We start from the raw sequence: 21,385 nt of genomic DNA on the forward strand, positions 1-21,385 counted from the left end.
AAAAAAAAAAAGGCCCTCAAACCAATAATCTACTCTTCTATCTTAAGAAGCTAAAGCATAAGGGCAAACTAAACCTAAAGCAAAATAGAAGGAAATAATAATATTAGAGCAGAAAATAATGAAACAAAAAGTTAGTTCTTTGAAAAGATCAACAAAAATTGACAAACATTCGCTAGACTGACCAAAGAAAAAAGAGATAGAAGCTCAAATTACTAAAATCGGGAAATAAACAGGGAACATCCACTGACCTTATTAAAATGAAATAGGTATAAGAAAAACAATGAACAATTGTATGAAATAAATCACATAACCTAAATAGAATGAACAAATTCCTAGAAAGACATAAACTACTGAAAGTGACTCAAGACAAAATGGACAATCTGAATAGACTTGTAGAAATAAAGAGATTGAATGAGTAATCTAAAAACTACCCACAAATAAATCCAGGACCAGCTGGCTTCAATAGTGAATTCTACCAAATGTTTAAAGAATTAGTATCCATCTTCTATAAACTCCTCCAAAAGTTTGCAAAGGAAGGAATGCTTTCCAACTCATTTTATGAGATCATTCTTACCCTGATACCAAAACCAGACAAAAACAAGAAAATAAAACTAAAGACCAATATCTCTTATACATATAGATGCAAAAATACAGAACAAAATACTAAAAAACTGAATCCAGCAACACATAAAAAGAATTATACACCATGACCAAGTGGTATTTGTTCCAAGAATGCAAGGTTCCTTTAACAACTGATAATCAATTCATGTAATAGACCATATTAATAGAATAAAAAACAGAAACCACAGGATTATCTCAACAGATGCAGAAAAAAGCATGTGCTGAAATCCAATGATCTTTCATGGTTCAAAAAAAAAAACCACACACTCCACAAACTGGGAATAGAAGGAAACACCTCAACCTGGTAAAGAGCATCGAAGAAAAAAAAAATTCCACAGTTAACACCAATAGTGAAAGACGGAATGCTTCCCCCAGCATTAAAACCAAGACAGATGTCCTCTTTTACTATATCTATTCAATGTTGTACTGGAGGCAAGTTTGCCTGAGCAAAAGAAATAGTTAGCATTTGATTGTAAGTAAGTAAACCGGGTGCAGTGGCTCACGCCTATAATCCCAGAACTTTGGGAGGCCGAGGTGAGAGTATTGCCTGAGCCGGAGGTAGATGCTTGGGACCCAGACTAGCCAAACAATCTTTAAAAAAAAAAGAAAGAAAGGAAAGAAAAGAAAAGTAAAAGGAAATGTTGGAGAATTCACACTTTCCAACTGCAAAACTTACTACTAAGCTACAGTAGTGCTGGTATAAGGATGGACCAACCGGATTGAGAGTCCAGAAATTAGCCTCGTTGCCTATGGTCAACTGATTTTTGACAAGCTTGTCAAGATAATTAAATGTGGAAGTAATAGTTTTTTCAACAAATGGTACTGGAACAAAGGATATCTACACATCACCTTTCCCCCTCGAAAAAGTTTGATCCCTACCTTACACCATGTATAAAAATTAATTGAGCCACCAAGTACAGTGGCACACACCTGTCGTCTCAGCTACTTGGGAAGCTGAGGTGGAAGAATCCTTTGAGCTCAGGAGTTTGAAACCAGCCTGCACTACAGAGAAAGACCTTGTCTCAAAAAGAAAAAGTATTAACTCAGGATGATAGACCTAAACGTAAAAGCTAACACTACAACACTCTTAGAAGAAACATAGCACTAAATCTTCATGACCTTGTATTAAGCAGTAGTTTCTTAGATAAAACAAGCAAGAAAATAAATAGATAAATTGGACTGCATCAAAATTTTAAACCTCAGTGCTTCATAATAAAGTGAAAAGGACCCGCAGAATGGGAGAAAATATTTGCAAATCATATCTACTGAAGGACTTTCATGTAGAACGTACAAAGAATTCTTACAACTCAACAATCAAAAGACAAATGACTCACCTTTTTTAAATGGGCAAAGAAATTGAAAAGACATTAATCCCACAAAGAAATACAAATAGCCAAAACAACATAAAAGATACTACACATCAGAAGTGTAAAAAAAAATCTAAGCCATTTCATATCCACCAGGATAACCAAAATATAAAACAGGAAATAATAAGTGCTGGCAAGGATGTGAAGAAACTTTAGACCTCATTTTTTTTTTCCTGTGGTATTGCAAAATGACACGGTTGATTTGGAAAACAATGTGGTGGTTTCCAAAAATGTTAAACATAGAGTTTAACATGATCTAGCAATTCCATTCTTAGGTATATACCAAAAAGAATTAAAAATATATGTCCACACAAAAACTTGTCCACAAATGTTCACAAAGACTTATTCAAAATATAATATAATATAATATATGGAAACAATTCAAATATCAATCAACTGATGATGGAATAAAGGAAATACGGTATAACCACACAATGAATTTTTTTTTTTTTGAGTCAGATTCTCACTTTGTCACCCAGGCTGGAATGCAGTGGCACACTCATGGCCACCGCAGCCTTGACCTGCTGGTCCCAGAAGATCCTTCCAACTCAGCCTTCAAAGTAGCTGGAATAACAGGCGGACGCCGCCACGCCCAGATAATTTTTCTTGATGTATTGTAGAGACAAGGTCTTGCCAAGTTGCCCAGGCTGGTCTGGTACCCCTGGGTTTAGGCAATCCTCTCATCTCGGCCTCCCAAAGTGCTGGGATTACAGGCATGAGCCACTGTGCCCAGCCAAAATATTAGGAGGTGAGCGGATTGCCTGAGCCCGCAGGTTCGAGACCTGCCTGGGCAACTTGGCGAGACCTCATCTCTACAAGAAATCAAAAATTAGCTGGGTGTGGTGGTGTGTGCCTGTAGTTCCAGCTGCTTGGAAGGCTGAGGCGCAAGGATCGCCGGAGCCCAGCAAGTCGAGGCTGCGGTGGCCGGGAGCGGCCACTGCCCTCCATCCTGGGCGACAGAGGGAGACTCCAACTCAAAAAAAATAAAAAAAAGAAATAAAAAATAATAAAACTTATTATGAAAAAAAAACAAACATTGGAACTCTCACACACCATAGATATAAAATGATATGCAAAGTAATTGGATAGCATTTTCTGTCCCTGGCTCGTGCATTTCTCTTTCCTAATTATAAAAAATACTGAAGTTATTCAGAATAAGTTATCTTTATTATTTTCCTAGATTTCCTTCAAACTGAAAGACCAATACATGCTTGTATTGCCACTTATTACAAGCTAAAAAATATCCTAAAAGCTTCAAAGAAAAACCCAATAATGATCCCCTTCCCTAAAACCCTCACTCTCACTAAAAATGCACACAAATGAAAATATCTATTCCGATACAAGGGTTTTTTTGGATTTTACAAAAGTTCAGTCATTCTACATACATTTCTCTGCAACATGCATTATTGGTGTTCTTGCCTATAGAGAAATGCATGTAAATCGAATTCTTCCTTATTAGTAGCTACATAATATTCCAGGAATATGGACATACCACAGTTTATTCAATCACTCCCTATTGATAGCATTCAAGCTGTTTCATTTTTGTTTTGTTACATTTTCTGTGTACATATCCTTCTACACTAATTCTGTTATTTCCGTAGGATAAAATTCCTCAATATAAGTTTTAAAGATATAGAAAATTATTACTTGGTTTGGCCATAAGAAGCTTATTCTGTTGGATTAAGCATCCCATTCCATGGAAACAGGCGAAAAGGTATTTATTTCTCGGCACTGAGTCATCGCCCTGTGGATAGGTTAGACTTTGTTTGCACATCCAGAAACACGATAAGCATCACAAGTGCACACCAAAGCTTTTGATTCTATCTGCACCGGGGGCAAAGGATGCATCCCTAGAGACACATTTCCTGGTACAGGAAATGAAAGGCAGGAGAAGGAAGCAGCCTAGGAAAGCCCTGCCGGACCAAGTTTCACCTTTGACTTCCGTCCTGAGTTAAAAGTTCCGGTTAGGTTTGGGGTTAGGATGAGGTGAGAACCACAAATTCTTTCAGATCCTTCAGAGGACTCTGCATCTCTTGGTTGGCTGGAGTCGTTTTTTCAAGAAGGGAATATGGTGTGATTCCTGAGTCCAGGCATGTCTAAGAATAACTCTCTATTGCTGTCACACAGAAAAGACAACCCAACTTATTTTAAATGCTCGGGTTGCAGCTTTCTCTCCACCCAAATCCTATAGCTGCTGTAGTTTTAAAACCCTTCTAGCATACTCTGAAAGCAATCCAATTTGGGGATTTTTTTTTTCCGCTGGTGTCATTAGAGGATGTTTTAAGATCCCCTTACTTGTGTGCCACGCTCCCTGCATTTTTCCCAGGGATATGTGCATTCCTTTACACATATATGTAAAAATACAGTAAACTGTAAACTCTAAATGAACTCTCTGTCGTCAAAATCACCAACAGCTAAACTGTCTGATCTAATGTACTCACGGCTTATCCAAAGTGATAAGCCAAAACAGGAAGTCCATATGAAATATGCCTACAGCAATATGACCGTTACAACCGTCTTAAAGACCCAAAGAGTAAGGCCACAGCAAATTAGCCTGGTGTGATAATTCAGAGATCTGATTTTACTGTCTCTTGCTTAGCCATCCTACTCCATTGTTCCAGAATGCCTCCCACCTTTTAAATTATTTTTTGACGTCAGCTACTCAGTTCTATAGAGTGCACGTAAAGGAAGTATAACAGTTGTTTTCTGCTGTTGGGATGCTAACCTGCAATATAAAAGGAAATTTAAACTGGTTTTTCCCTCATTCTGGCCAGTTCCCCTCTCCCCCAAACTCTGCGTTTCTCTGAGGGAGCCAACTGAAGCAAAAGTGGGATTTGTGAATAGAATACAGGGGAACTCAGAATCTAAAAGAAGGTTGACCATCAGGCTTAAGAAGACAGAAACAGAGCCAATCCTGGAACTTACATGAATTAATGAAAGACACCATGGCATTGCACCTAGAGTGGATTAGCAGAAGCAGCTATATCCTGTCCTTTTGTTTCTCCGTTAAAGTTCTACTTCCAGAGAGACTACCCTATTAGTCTGAGGTCACATTCCCACTTCTTGGCAGGAAAGGACAAAATATCTTGATTGACAGTTCCACTGTAATGCCTCAAGTAGGGAAGAGGCAAGTCCCAAAAATAGTATGAGTGATTTTTTTTTCCTTTTCTCGAGAAACATGAAGAATTAGAACCCCGTGATCTTTGTTTCTTGTTCTTGCGTGCCCATTTTTCAGAAAATAAATTATACTAAGTTCAATATGAGATGAGATCATTTAATGTTTGCCAAATTCTGGTGAAAAATCTCAGTCCAGAAATTACGATTGCTTGCTAATTTAATAAATATATATTTAAAATAAAGAAGGAATTTCCCATTAAATCTGCCGTGAATGATGTAAGAGTCACATGCTATCATGGCTAATAATTTCTTCCCAGGGAAGTAATAAAAGAGGCAGCAGCCCTTTCCGCTTTGGGGGGAACCGACTGGTTGTATCCACCCCGTAAAACAAGCAGAGTCCATAAGTATGTCAACTAGAAAAAAAAATTATTTCATCATGAGAGCTAAAAAAAGATAGCATCTGACTGTTATTTACCATTGTCTAGTGCAGAGAAGAAAACATATAGTAGAAACCCTTTGGTCCAGTGGTGTACTTTGGGAGCCAATTGTGAGCTTCCCTTCCCAGCTCCAAATTCAGTAAGGTTATGTTCATAGCTTGAAATCAGCCACGTTGGGAGTATTTACACCATAGAAACTGGCGAATGCTGTAAATCAGAGATTTGTTTTTCCTTTGAGAGCCCAATTACTAACATATCTTATTATAAAGAATTTTTTAAAGCACCTACTCCCAGAAAGTACATCATTCTTGATATTGGCAATAGTCGAAAATGACAACTCAAGGCAGTTTTCCAGTTCACCCGTTACTTTAATTCATTTCCTGCTCATTATTGTCAGTTGCATGAGAATAGCACTTTATACATTTTGCATGATGCAAAATGTTCATCAGAAACACTTTATCATTATACAACATATGAGATACAACGTATCTCATCTTTACACGTAGAATTTATCATTTTCTCACCATATTGAATTTGTAACATCTTGATTTCCATTTTCATCATAATCCTATGCCTCTTCTCACTAGCAAATTTAGCACTCTTTTCTTTTGTACTTTCAAAAATTGTATTAAAATGTGATTAATTGTATTAAAAATTGCATAAGACGTCTCCACACTCAGCAAACATGGCCTATAGGCTAATATATGGCATAATTGTGGAAATCAAAATGCCTTCTCAAAAAGACTTTCATCTTCTGTTTGTGACCAGCAAGATTAACATGGTTTTGTTTGTGTCTACAGAAATTTGCCTATATAACAGGGTAGCGGTTAATTCATACTACAACTTGGGTTTAATGAGGAAATCTCATTTCTTTATTGTGTCTATAATTACTCTGCTTTTCCTACTACAATTTTCCAATGCTGTTTAACAGAGATAAATGAACTAAACGTTCAGTACAATTTAAAGCTTAAATGAGCCCAATAACTTATTTTTTAGTAAATATATGTCTCTATTCCTTGGTTCATACACTGTGGATGTATTTCTTGACTCCCCATCATGTGAGAGGGAGATATTAGCAGCACTTCCCCTCTTCCTCTAGCACTCAATGTCCTAACTTCTGCCAGCTTGTTTTTAAAGGCGAATGACATACAAAATGTATGATTTTTGATTTTTGGCATTTATATTAAGAATGGGAGACTAGATGCAGACCTGTCTCACTAGCAGACCTTCCCCACCAGTAAGATGGCAGACTGGACGTTCCAGGTGATTAACTAACAGACTTCCCTTTAGGGGAGACAGTTTGGTAACTATACTGGGGTACCTCCAAGTACCACACTAGCATTTAGACTGTAACTACTTCGGTTATTACAGTAACAAAACCACTGTTGATCTACAAGGCATCATGAGGTCAGCCCAGCAGTGCTTGATACCTCTCTTTCCAATTTCCCATAAGATATCCAACAAAAAGAAAAAGACTATACTGATAATACTGTAACTAATGATAAGGGAAAAAAACATCCCCAGAGTCTAGGCTGTATCGTCAGTAGTGACGGATTGAGTAATAAAACGCTGGCCTTCAGCAGACTGATCGAGTCCCTCACAAAAAAGTAGAAAGAGGCTCTGGCTTGCTCCTGCAAGGAGCGTAGGAAGATTCCAATGACCATGAAACAAGTGGGCTTTCCACGGCTGCGCATGAACTGTCTGTTGAATCCGCTTCTCTGTCAGTCATTTACACTTTCGCACCTGTTGATTGTCAGTAGCCACCATCAAGATATTGGGAAGGTGGTGCTTAAACCTAGACTAAGTCAATCCGGGTGACCAGCACCACCGCTCCATGTCACCAAAACACATCATATAACCCGTATGAACTCAGATCATCCTGAAATGTCTTCCTGTGTGCAAAGAGTTGGGGAAGAAGGAGGTGACAAATTAACACTTATCTAATTGTCACAGGTATATTTAGTCTTTAAAAATCGTTGATGAAGTTACTGTCTTCATCAGTTCAGGCTGCTGTAACAAATGACCGTAGACTGGGTGGCTTATAAACAACAGAAACGTATCTCTCAAAGTCCTGGAGGCCTAAAGTTCTAGATCAGGATGCCAGCATGGCCGGGTTCTGGTGAGGGCCCTCTTCTGGATGGCAGGCGACTGACCTTTTGCTGTATCCTCAGTGGTGGGGTGCAAGCAAAAAGGCTCACTGGCCTCTTCTTAGAAAGGTACTACTCCAACTCATGAGGGCTCCATCGCCTAATTACCTCTCAAAGACCCAGTTCCTAACGCCATCACATTGCGATTAGGGTTTCAACATATGTCTTTGAAAGAGACACAAGCATACAGTACATTGCAGCGATCTTGCCTTACATACAAGAGAAATCAGAATATTAGAATTAGGGAAAGCAAAGAAATTCCCAATACCCCAAATCCCTAAACTATAGTAAGAAAACAAATAACCCAATTAAAAAGCGGGGAAAGGACCTGAATAGACACTTCTCGAAAGAAAACATACCAATGGCCAACAGGTATATTTTTTAAATGCTCACCTTCACTAATCATCAGGGAAATACAAATCAAAGCCACAATGAAATATCACCTCACACCTGTGAGCTGTTAGAATGTTTATTACCAAAAGGACAAAAGGCAACATATGTTGGTGAGGATGTGGAGAAAAGGAACCCTTGTAACCGTTGATGGGAATGTAAATTAGTACAGCCACTATGGAAAACAGTGTGAAAATTTCTCAAAAATTAATAATGCAGCTACCATATGCTCCAGCAACTACATCATGGTCCAGCAATCCCACTTCTGGGTGTATATCCAAAGGAAATGAAGCCAGTATGTCTAAGAAATATTTCCAGGTTTGTTACAGCATTATTTACAATAGTCAAGATATGGAGTCAACTGAATGTTCCACAATGGATACATGGATGAAGAAAATGTGGTCTATATACACAATGGAATACGAACCAGCTTTTAAAAAGAAGAAAATCTTGTCATTTGTGACAGCATGGATTAACCTGGAAGACACTCTGTTGAGTGAAATAAGCCAAGCACAGAAAGGCAACTACCGCATTATCTCACTTATATGTGCAATCTAAAACAGTTGAACTCATAGAAGCAGACAGGAGAACGGTGATTGCCAGTGGCTGCAGGATGGGCGGGGGCAGCTGTTTGTGGGAGATGTTGGTCAAAGGATACAAAGCTGCAGTTAGGGAGAAAAAGTTCAAGATATCTAGTTTACAACATGGTGAGTGTACCTAAAAACAGTATAGTGTATATTTAAAAATTGCTAAGAGAGTAGATGTTAAGTTTTCACCAAAAAAAAAAAAAAAAAGATAAGTACGAGGTCTGACATAAATTTCCCAACGTGCCCCTGGACACTTACATTGGCAGCACTGTATAAACAACTCAGTAGGATTTCCTAAACTCGGTATATCAGTGTCTCACAGTTGTGTTCGTATCAATGTGTGGTGGTGTCTTGCTGAGTGGCATTCGTTATTGTTGTTGCATATATATATGCCGTTCCAGGCCACCGCAGCCTCGACCTGCTGGGCTCCGGCAATCCTTCCGCCTCAGCCTTCCGAGTAGCCGGAATTACAGGCATGTGCTACCACGCCCGGCTAATTTTTTGATTTTATTGTAGAGATGAGGTCTCGCTGCCCAGGCGGGTCTCAGACCCGCGGGGCTCAGGCAATCCACTCACCTCAGCCTCCCAAAGGTGCAGGATTACAGGCTGAGCCACCGAGCCCAGCTGTTGCATATTTTTGTGTGCTAGCGTAAGAACGTCAGAGTTTGAATTAGAGCAACGAACAAACATTAAATTTCTCATTAAACCTGGCGAGAGTGGAAGTGAATTCAGGGACGCATTAGTTCAAGTTTATGGAGATAACGCCACGAAAAAAACAGCAGTGTACAAATGGATTAAATGTTTTTCTGAGGGGAGAAAAAGTGTCAGTGATGGAGAGAGGTCAGGATGGCCAGTAACAAGCAGAACTGACGAAAACATTGCAAAAATTTGTCAAATTGTACGTCGGAATCATCAGCTGACTATGAGAAGCATAACAGACCAAATAAACATTGATAGAGAAACAGGAAAATCTTAACTGAAAATCTTGGCATGAGAAAAGTATGTGCAAAAACGGTCCCCAAAGAGCTCTTGCCTCATGACAATGAAGCTGCTGGCTGAGCACTCTCTAGTGAGGGAGTTTTTAGCCAGCAGACAAATCACTGTACTGGCACACCCTCCCCACTCACCTGATCTGGCCCCCAGTGACTTTTTTATTTGCCCAAAGATAAAGGCAATGTTGAAAGGAAGGCATTTTGCTGACATTCAGGACCTCGAGCGTCATATTATGAATGGCCATTCTGATGACCATTCCAGAAAAAGAGTTCCGAAATTGCTTTGACAGGTGGACTAGGCGCTGGCGTCGGTGCATAGCTTCCCATGGGGCGTACTGCGAAGGTGACAGCAGTGATATTCAGCACCGGGGTGGGGAGCACCTTGGCTAGGATGAATTCCCCAACTTAATTGTCAGATCTTGTATGAGAGGTAAGTTATGTGTTAATTATCTTGATCGAACCATTCTACAATGTACACATCCCTACATCTAGACTTTCTATGATACACCGCACATATGTACGATTTTTATTTGTCAATTAAAAATTCAATCACCCGCTGAAGCCCCCGTTTGGCCCGGGTGGTCGGGTCTCCCCGCAGTATCCTCTTGTCCCTGCAGAGGGCAATAGAGGACCGGGCTTGTCGACGCCGGGCTTCAGCGTGGCAGAGCAGGACCACTGCGACCCGGCCAAGGGATGCCAGGCGGCTGCTCAGAGTGACCTTTCTTGCACAGTAGGTTCTTGGTGAAATGAAAGATGCCTAGGACCCCTCAAAGGAGGGCCTGTTTCCCTGTTCTTCCTGCCTGAGTCCGTCGCTAAAGAGCAAGAGCTTCCGAGGCCAAGATCATTAAGCCCTGACATACCAGTCATTCTGGAAGTGGGGAGCACGTTGCTTTCAGGGGTGAGGGTAGGGGCGGTTCCAGGGGCACATCGGGGAGGAAGTCTTCCTGTTTCCTGTCTGGGGCACCCTTTTTCACACCTGAGAGTGACCCCCGTATTCCTTTCCACACACACAAGATTTTATTTTATTTTATTTTATTTTTTGATCCCACTCCGTCGCCCAGGCTGGGATGCAGTGGCAACAACGCTCATGGCCACCCCATCCTCGACCCGCCGGGCTCCGGTGATCCTTCCACCTCAGCCTTCCAATAGCCGGAACTACAGGCGTGCACAACCATGCCCGGCTTGCTGGCTTATTTATTTGTTTGTGTGTTTGTCTTAAAGACGAGGCCTCGCCAAGTTGCTCGGGCTGATCTCAAACCCACAGCTTCCAGCGATCCACTCACCTTGGCCTCCCAAAGCCCTCCCAAGCACAGGCACACATGAGATTTTAAACACAGTCTCTTTCCTTAGACTATCACTCTCTCATTTTTCATGCCCCTCATGGAGACCAAATAGAGCTTATCATTGTCATCTCACTTTTCCACCAGGAATTGCAGCCCTGTGTCCAGGGCAGGCTCTTGGCCCCCAAAGAGCTCTGGACTGTTGCTGTGGATCCAAGCAGTGAGGACACTTTTGTTGCCTTTGCTAATTGCTACTTTCCGGAAATGACATCAAACTCCACCTACTAATCTGAGACTCTCCTTGTGCTCAGGCAACAGGAGGTTTCAGATTCTACTCTTCACGCAGCTTTATGAACCTGTAGACCTACCCTGCCATACACATGCCCTACGTGTTGCTCACATGGCTTAGTTAAGCATGCCCATGCTGATGAACACCTGGGTTGTTTCTAAATTTTTTTTTGAGTCAGAGTCTCACTCTGTCACCCAGACTGGAGTGCAGTGGCCGCTCCTGGCCACCGCAGCCTCGACCCGCTGGGCTCCGGCGATCCTCCCGCCTCAGCCTTCCAAGGAGCTGGAACTACAGGTGTGTGCTGATTTTTGATTTATTGCAGAAATGAGGTCTCACCAAGTTGTCCAGGCGGGTCTCGAGCCCGCGGGCTCAGGCAATCCACTCACCTCAGCCTCCCAAAGCCCGGGATTACAGGCTGAGCCACCGAGCCTGACTGTTTCTAATTTTTTATCTGCATAAATAATGATGCAGTGAACATCTGTATGTGAATAGCTACACACCTGTAAATATTTTGCTGCGATGAGTTCTAGCAAGTAAAATTGCTGGGCATATGATACACGCCTTTGTAATGCGAGTACAGTTTTAAGCCTCTCTCACCCTGACCTTGAGCATAACGAGCAAACGGAGAAAGGTTCACGCAGCCCAGGAGCAATGGGTCAAGGACGAGTCAGACTGCCACGGGAGGCAGAGCCTTGAGGGTTTCCGAAGTGGGCTACACCCCAGCTTTTTGAAAAAGCCTCAGGGGGCAAAGGCTACTCAAGCTGATTTGATGGAATTGGGCACAGCCACACAGCTCATCAATAAAGGAACCCTTTAGTCACCGGCAGCAACAAAGCCACCTCCACTCTGGATTCATCGTCAGGCTGCAATAGCAGCTTCTTCTCTGAGAGATGAAGGCACCCCTGAGGAGCAGGCGTGGACGTCACCACGCCCTGCAGAAGAGCGAACAAGAATTTTCTCAGCCACTCACTCAAGAAGGGGCTGAGGAGGGAGCAGCGTGGAATGGCACAAGCTCAAAGTAGAGGCTGAGACCCAAGGGCCTATAGGGGCCCCTCTACAGCTGGATGCAGCTCTTCCAAGCAACGTCCAGTGTTTGGCTGAACGATTACAGGTGGGCTAAAACATGCCAATATAAAACCGAGTAAACTACCAAGATGAGGTCTAAAGGGGCAGCTATACCCACAATGGAATGATGTTATCACTAGTCACTAGTTATGACACCGTCAGTGGACATTTTGAGCCAGAGCGGAAGGGTTCCTCTTATCGATAACTCTTTCTTCCGCATGCATTCCCTCTATTACTTCCGTGCTCCACCCGTGGAAGACTGACAGGGGGCAAGCACAAACCAGCGACGGAACAGATCGTGAAACGGCACCTTGTTCACACAAAGGTGCATGATTTGCCGGACAAAAGGCCAGGTTTCCGATAAGTGCAACAGGGGTCTTCGTCAGAGCTGAATGAGCTGGCAGGTGTGGTAGTTTAACCACGACGGAGAGCCCATCATTGAGGTCAGGAGCATCCCGTGCCATCTACCTCTTGGTGTTGAGACATAATAGTGATGGGACTGGACCCCATCCCGCCAATGCGTCTCTCCACACACCCACTGACTGCCAAACCTTGCAAGTCATCCGAAGAAACCAAGATAAGCAGCAATTTGCCACAAATCTGACCCAAGGAGAATTAACCCCTCCACCTGCGTGTGCAGAAAATGACTAAAAAACATCCCTTGCCTCATTATAATATGAGAATCCCCACCCCAGACCGGGCTCATCTGCCATTTTTTATACATGCAACGTATGAAGAAGTATGTATCTCCGCTATGCGTGTGTGATTCGATTCCTTCCCAAATCATGCTAACATCACTTTCCTTTGTCTTGACATCCCTTCCCCAATCTAATACAAGGCCCTGGCCTTCCCCTTTGGGGAGCCTATCGATAACCCTTCCTCCTGAGCTGTCTCCCTTGTACATGTCCCCAGTAAAGCCTAATCTGAGAATCTGTTTGGCTTCGTGTCAATTTCTATTACATGAGAGCCAAAGAGCCTGCAGTCAGTAACAGTGTCACCAGGTCTTATGATGAAGATTACAGATGTGGGCTCAGAGATGTCCTCAGCTGCCAGCAAGAAGCACAGAGCACAAACAATTCTCGACTCTTCTGTATCTACTTGGCATACCATCCTACTGTTGAATTATTGCAAGTAAGGCTAGAGAGGATTTCTCCTACACAGATCGACCGCATATAAACCCAGACATTTAACACTGGTCCCGCGAAGACCTCCCACTCTTTCCTGTCTTTTGTTCTCTTTGTTTGCTTTTGAGCCGGAGTCTCACTCTGCCACCCAGTCTGGAGCACAGGGGCATGCTCACGGCCACCGCAGCCTCGACCTGCTGGGCTCGGGCGACCCTTCCATCTCAGGCTCCTAAGTAGCTGGAACTACAGGCACGTGCCACCAAGCCTGGCTAATTTTTTGATTTATTGTAGAGTTTAGGTCTCACCAAGTTACCCAGACTGGTCTCAAATCCTTGGACTCAGGCAGTCCTCCAGCCTCGGCCTCCCAAAGTGCTGGGATTACAGGATTGAGACACCGCGCCCAGCCCACTCCCTCCTGTTTTATTGTATCATCTGAAAGAGTGCTAAAAGTTTAGATGGCTTGGAAGAGCTATTGGTTCGGACTCCTCAGGTGAAACCGAAAGCTTGCATTCCACCACTTTTCATAATAGCTTATTATTATGAAAGCAAGACAGCCTCTTCAGTACCTGGTTGTGGTCTGCAGAGTTTTCTGTAAATAAATGGAGATCCTCGTCATATTTATCTGTATCTGGGGCCCAGACTTAGCCAGAATCATTAGCTTGCTTTTTCGGTCGCCATAAGAAAAAAATCCAGAGGAAACATCTAATAACAGCAAAGAATGTAACATTTTTTTTGGTTGAGAAAGACAACCTCTCTATGAACTTGCTCAGGACAAGGAAGCTATGTAGGCTGTTGAAACCGAGGGAGATGTCATTCTTTTCTCTTCTCTTTTTTTTTTTTTTGAGGTCTCATTGTGTCACCCAGGCTGAAGTGCATTGGCATGGCTGACTGCATGGATCATGCATGGCTCATTGCAGCCTCAACCACCTGGCCTCGAGTGAGCCTTCCACCTCAGCCTCCTGAGTAGCTGGGACTACAGGTGCATGCCACCATGCTCAGTTACCTTTTCTATTTTTGGTAGAGATGAGGTGTCTTTATGTTGCCCAGGCTGGTTTCAAACTCCTGGACTCAAGCAGTCCTCTTGCCTCAGCCTCCCAAAGTGCTGGGATTACAGGCATGAGCCACCATGCCCTGCAGCACTGTTTTATTGCGAATGTGTGAGGATAAGCCATCTTTCTATTGACTTAACTAGCCCTCTCTTCAGAACTGAGCCAGTGGCTTAGAATGAGACATTGACCTTAGAATCCATTGGCTATTTTCTTTTTTTTTTTTTTTTTTTTTTTTGAGTTGGAGTCTCACTCTGTCGCCCAGACTGGAGTGCAGTGGCCGCTCCCGGCCACCGCAGCCTCGACCTGCTGGGCTCCGGCGATCCTTCCGCCCCAGCCTTCCACGTAGCTGGAACTACAGGCGCGTGCTACCACGCCCGGCTAATTTTTTGATTTATTGTAGAGATGAGGTCTCGCCTGCCCAGGCGGGTCTCGAACCCGCGGGCTCAGGCCATCCACTCACCTCAGCCTCCCAAAGGTACGGGATTACAGGCTGAGCCACCGAGCCCGGCTCCATTGGCTATTTTCAGGGTGACACTGCTATGGGTACAGCCAGAATGCCTAGGGTCTGAAAGATGAGATTATGACCACTCCTCTGATGCTGACCAGGCAGCTGTTTGGCTGCCAGATCCAGGACATGCCTGGAACCTGCCTAGAACCTTTTGGATGGGCTGTCTTGGGTTGTCTTGGTTTGATATTGACCCACAAATTGTCTAAATACAAATGAATGCGTGGACTAACTCAAAGAAAATAATGCACAAGAATGGGTCATAAGATGAATTTTTTAAGTCTAGCTTTTGTTTTAACAAAATAATAAATGTATATTTGTAAAGGGGCTGGGTGCAGTGCCTGTAATCCCAGTACTTTGGGAGGCTGAGGTGGGAGCATTGCTTAAGCCCAAGAGTTTGAGCCCAGCCTGGGCAGCGTAACAAGACTTCGTCACTACAAAAAAAAAAAATTAAAAACATTAGCTGAGTATGGAGGTGCACACCTGTAGTCCCAGCTATTCAAAAGGCTGAGGCAACAGGATCACTTGAGCCCAGGAGTTTAGGCTGCAGCGAGCGGTGATCATGCCACTGTACTCTAGCCTGGGCAACAGAGTGAAACCCCAACTCAAAAAAACAAAGGCGTAAAGGAACTGACTTTGCTTGCTCTAAACTGGCTCTTTAATGTCTTGTTTGGAATAATGGTTGATTTTTTAAGTTATAATAAATAGGCCGGGCTCGGTGGCTCAGCCTGTCATCCCAGCACTTCGGGAGGCCGAGGCGAATGGATTGCCTGAGCCCACAGTTTCAAGACCCGCCCTGGCAACTTGGTGAGATCTCGTCTCTGCAATTAATCAAAAATTAGCCGGGTGTGGTAGCACACACCTATAGTCCCAGCTACTTGGAAGGCTGAGGCAGAAGGATCGGCGGAGCCCAGCAGGTTGAGGCTGTGGTGGCTAGGAGCGTGCCACTGCACTCCAGTCTGGGCGACAGAGTGAGACTCCAACTCAAAAAAAGAGAGGTTATAATAAAAATAGCGCTCCAGAAATTTATAATTTTCAAGAAACAAGTAATAACGTGGAAAGAGGCTTGGAGAACAAGCGCCTGCAAGCCAAACTCAGCCCACTACCTGGTTTCGTATGGTCCCCAAGCAAGGATGGATTTTACATTTTTTTAAATGCCTGGAGAGGAAAAAAATCAAAAGTAGAATGATGTCTCATGATGTGAAAATTATATGAAACTCTATCTTTAGTATCCATAAATAAAATTTTGTTGGCGCACCACTTCCCTCAGTAGCTAACACATTATCTCTAACTGCTTTTGAGCGCCACCAGTAGGGTTGAGTAGTTGCAATAGGAACTGTATGGCTCACAAAGCCTAAAATATGTCGAATCTTGTGTTTTGCAGAAAAGATTTGCTGTTGTCTATTTGGGAACACTAATTCATAAGCATTCTGACTTTATTCTTGACAGTCTAACATTGTCTGGGCTCTTTGACAAACCAAAGTGTTCCCATGAATTTCCTTTTGTAATGTTTAAAATAAGTGAGGAGGCCGGGCTCGGTGGCTCAGTCTGTAATCCTGCGCTTTGGGAGGCCGAGGTGAGTGAATTGCCTGAACCCGCGGGTTTGAGACTCTCCTGGGCAACTTGGGGAGACATCATCTCTCCAATAAATCAAAAATTAGCCGGGAGTGGTAGCGCACACCTGTAGTTCCAGCTACTCGGAAGGCTGAGGCGGAAGGATCGCTGGAGCCCAGCATGTCGAGGCTGCGGTGGCTGGGAGCAGCCACTGCACTCCAGTCTGGGCCACGGAATGAGACTCCAACTCAAAATAAAATAAAATAAAATAAAAATAAGATCTGGACATAGTGGCTCACACCTGAAATCCGAGCACTTTGGGAGAGCGAGGTGGGAGGATTACTTGAGCCCAGGAGTGTGAGACTAGCCTAAGAAACGTAGCAAGCCCTTGTCTATGAAAAGAAAAAAACAACAGCAATCTTAGCCGGGCTTGGTGGTATGCATCTGTAGTCCCAGCTACTTGGGAGGCCTAAACAGAAGAATCATCTGAGTCCAGGACGTCGAGGCTGTGATGAGCTGTGACCATGCCACTGCAGTCTAGCCTTAGCAACAGAGTGAAACTCCAACTAGAAATAAATAATCTTGTATTGGACAACTTACCAACTGTCATCGACTCCAAGATGCTCCAGAGAAAATGAAGTTACAAAAACTGTTCCAAATCAAAATAAACTTAAATTGATAAAAATTTCAATATATACTGACAAAAATCTTAAAATATCCTGATAAATTGCCCTCCAGAATATAGTACAATGTCAAGCTGTACTATATTACAACCCTACTTGTAGCATATATATATCTTTGTATCTATCCATTTCTCCATATCCTGACCAACCTATTAATTTTTACCAATCTGGTGAAAAATGATGCCTTGAAATTTGTAGTTTCCTGCTTACTAGTGACAATGAGCATCTTTTCATATTTACTGGTTATTTTTAATTTCATATTCTATGAATTGTCTGTGTATATCTTTTGCCAACCTTTTACTGAGTTGCTTGTCTCATTAATATTGAATTTTTAAGATTTACTATTGTTTAGGGGTCTCAAAGATCAGTCAGTTTTCAGAAAGCAACCACAACCTTTTGCCACAATCTAAATTAAACTCTTGTCCAAGTCAGTCCTAGGGTTAGCATATTGCCCCTTGTCTGTGTAGTACACAGAAAATTGCCAGATGATAAATTAGTTATCCTGCCTAGCAAAAGCCATATGCCTTTTCTTTCCTCTTCTAAATAAGCTGTTCAAAGAAATAAGGAAATTGATCATTAAAAATAGCAAGACTCAATAATAGTCAAAATCAGTTTTGGGCTCAGACAGCAACAGCGTATATTAAACATCCTCATGTGTGCAGCCATAATGGTGATTCCCTGAGAAGACAGCAAAGAAATTTCCAGATCCTCCAGGGGGGAGAGGTGTTCAACAAGACCTTAAGGTGCTGTTACAAGGCCAGCTCACCGGGAGAAAAGATCAGAGAAGGGGCTCCATATTGAAGCCTTTGGAGAGTGTCATGATCAATCAAGGTAAGAGGGAACAGTTAACAAATCCAAAGCGCAGGACGGGACCATGATAGGAGGCAGGAGAAAGTTTAGGACAAGGACAAACCTGGAAAGACAGCAAAGGAAGGGGGTGAAGTAAGGCAAGCCCTGGGGGCTTGCTGTTCCGCAGAGGAGTGGCCCAACCAGCTATAACCCCCACAGGACACGTGTTACTTGAGTCCTCAGGCAGAGTGGCTTGACGCAGAGGCTTTCTACTCTCACTGTGAAACCTACGGGTGCCTGGGTCCCACCCAGAGAGATGGATTTGTCCGGTCTGGGGTGAAGCCTTGGCATCAGTATTTTTTAAAACCTCCCAGGGTTGAGAACCACTGGCTTTCAAAGCCAAGTCAGCCAGAATAGAGGGAAGAGATGTGGCTGCAGCCTTGTACATATTTTTAATTGAGTTGCTCAGAATGACTAGAAGCCCAGCCATAGTGGAAAGCTGCCCTGGGCCACCCAAAGTCAGGCCTGAGGAGGAAATAAATCCCAAAGTATGATGCCTCCAGGGAAGAGTCCATTGCCTGGAAGAACTGCGGTGCCATGAATTAATCTAGGAAACATCGTAGAAGTGGCTGGTCTGAGCAGAAGAGCCTGTGTTCTGTGGGAGATCCTCATAAGTGTATGGGTCAACTACACGTCAGATTGTTCCAGTTAGAAATATGAATGAATTACCCATGACAGAACACTGGGCTGGGGATGTGCATTAGGAACTGACTAAAAACAGTTGCTGCAGACATAACTGTGTCCCTGCAAAATTTATATGTTGAAGTCCTAACCCCTGCCTTGATTCTATTTGGAGGTAGTGCCTTTAGTAGATAATTGAGCTCAGATGAGGTCAGGAGAGTGGGGCCCTCATGATAGGATTAGTGCCGTTATAAGAAAAGACCCCAGAGAGCTTCCCTCACCCCCACATGCGTTCCACCATGTGAAAACACAACCAGAAAACAGCCTCTTCAAGCCAGGAAGAAGGCCATCACCAGAACCTGACCCTGCTGGCACCTTGACCTTAGACGTCCAGGCTCTGCAACTGTGAGGAAATAAATTTCTGTTGCTTAAACCACCCAGTTTATGGTATTTGTTATGTCAGCCTAAAATGACTGAAACAAGAGCCATGGGAATAGACCAGATTACTCAGGAAAGACTGACAGGAAATGAGAAATGCACCTAGAATGGAACTTCAGGATTCTACATTTAAGGCAGGGCAGAGCAGAGAGATCCAGAACAGATGCGGACAGGCCACTGAAAACACAGAAAGAAAACCAGGAATGTGCCAAGAGGGAAGAGATTTGAAGACAGGCAAGGGTGCTCTGCAGAGTCATTGGGGAGAAGGGCATAGTATGGGAGAGGGAGAGAAACCTTTCAAATCCTCTGCAATAAGTCATTGGAAGCCTCAGGGAGGCAATTTCAAGCAAAGGAGAGAGGGCAGTAGGCTGCGAGGGAGGCGGGAGGCGGCAGCAGGCTTCACCTTGTGGGGCTGGTTCCTGGCCCTGATTCGTCCAGCTGTGGGCCCCAAGGCTATCTATGCTCTGGAAAGGACATTAAGAGCTCCTCCTGAGGCAGGAGGATCGCTTGAGGCCAGGAGTTCAAGACTAGCGAGGGCGAGAGTAATACCCTGTCTCTACAAAATAAAAATTTGAAAATAAGCCAGGCGTGGTGATGTGTACCTGTAGTCCTAGCTACTTTGGAAACTGAGGCAGGAGGAACATCTGAGCCTCACTTGAATTTGAGGCTGCAGTGAGCTAGGGACACTACACTCCAGCCTGGGTGACAGAGTGAGATCCTGTCTCTAATCGAGAGAGAGAGGAGAGAGAGAGAGATGCCCTTTTATACCAGCTAGTCCATCAGGTCAGACGTGGTCAGCCACCTGTGTCTCCCAAAGAAAAGGTGAAACAGTGCTTACCTGCTCCCAAAAATGTGTAGTCAAATTACTTGGCAGGACTTCTCCTCCTGTCCCCTGTTCCTCACCGTAGCCTCAGTGAGTCTTGAACCCAGGCCCCTGCCCCAGCCTCATGAACTGGGGGCCTGGACTCTCAGCTGTCTCCTGCCACCTCCCCTCCCTGGGGCTGGTCCTTGCTTCCCTACATTAGCTTAGAAAAAGCTCAGATCTGTACCTTGGACACTTAGCTGCATCCAAGAACCACAGCCACATCCTGGAAGCCTTGATTTCAGGCAACTTTAAGCATGGCTGACGGCAGGATCAGGCATGTCGGTGTGTCCCCTTGCACCGGAAATTTGGTGCTGCCAGCCTGTGGATCCCTCCTGGCCCCTTTCCCCATTCCACCACTGTCCTATGCCAGCTTAGTCTGTTCCTTGCCACTTGCCCTCCGCCTTGGGAGCTCCCAGTGTGCCAGGAGGTTGGGGCCACATAGGCTCACGCCGTGCTCCCAGGCACTGTCCCAGCAGGCCTTTCTGAGTGCCTTGATGCCTCTGCCAATATGGGAGTCCTCTCATCACCTTTTTCTAATCATGTGAGCAGACTTATCAACCCATTTGTCTCAATAACAAGTCAACAGAGAAAATGAAAACACTTAACACAGTAAATATGAGAGCTGTCTCCAGGCCACGATAATCTTCCTGCTAGAATGAAGACATGACGCATCTCCTCTTACCTCCCTCCCACCACGCCCTCCCCACGGCATCGCCTGTCACTCTTCAGACCCTGATGATCTCACCAATGAATAAGCAATAGACTTGAAGCAAGCTTCTGAGACCAAGCCAAGCCCACGCTGCTCATGGCTCCATCTGTGATAAATGATCAGGGATCTTGGAGAATGCTGTGTGCATACATCACCCGTGGAACAATTTCTTGGTGTCAACTTTCTAAAAAGTAATTTCCAAGAGGACTTGGGGGGAAAAAAACCCCACAAGACACCACACTTTTTCAGCTTTGTAGAGTCCTTTGATGTGCTCAAATGAGGGAAACAGTCCTGGGTAATTAATTTAAGCCTGTGAACGATCCCCTAAGGTCTGATAGGTATTGGATCAAGCCTGGTGGATATGGGGAAAGCAGCACAAGGTATTCCAGCTCTGTCTACAGTCGTTTCGAGAAAAGTTAGGTGGCCAGACTCGGTGGCTCGGCCTGTAATCCCGGGCTTTGGGAGGCCCAGGTGAGTGAATTGCCTGAGCCTGCGGGTTCGAGACCCGCCCAGGCAACTTGACGAAACCTCATCTCTACAATAAATCAAAAAATCAGCCGGGCGTGGTAGTGCGCGCCTGTAATTCCGGCTACCCGGAAGGCTGAGACGGAAGGATCACCAGAGCCCAGCAGGTCGAGGCTGCGGTGGCCGCGAGCGGCCACTGCACTCCAGTCTGGGCCACAGAGTGAGACTCCG

The sequence above is a fragment of the Carlito syrichta genome, unplaced genomic scaffold, assembly GCF_000164805.1.
Source record: "Carlito syrichta isolate Samal-C Ts95f unplaced genomic scaffold, Tarsius_syrichta-2.0.1 Scaffold309812, whole genome shotgun sequence".
Taxonomy (NCBI): domain Eukaryota; kingdom Metazoa; phylum Chordata; class Mammalia; order Primates; family Tarsiidae; genus Carlito; species Carlito syrichta.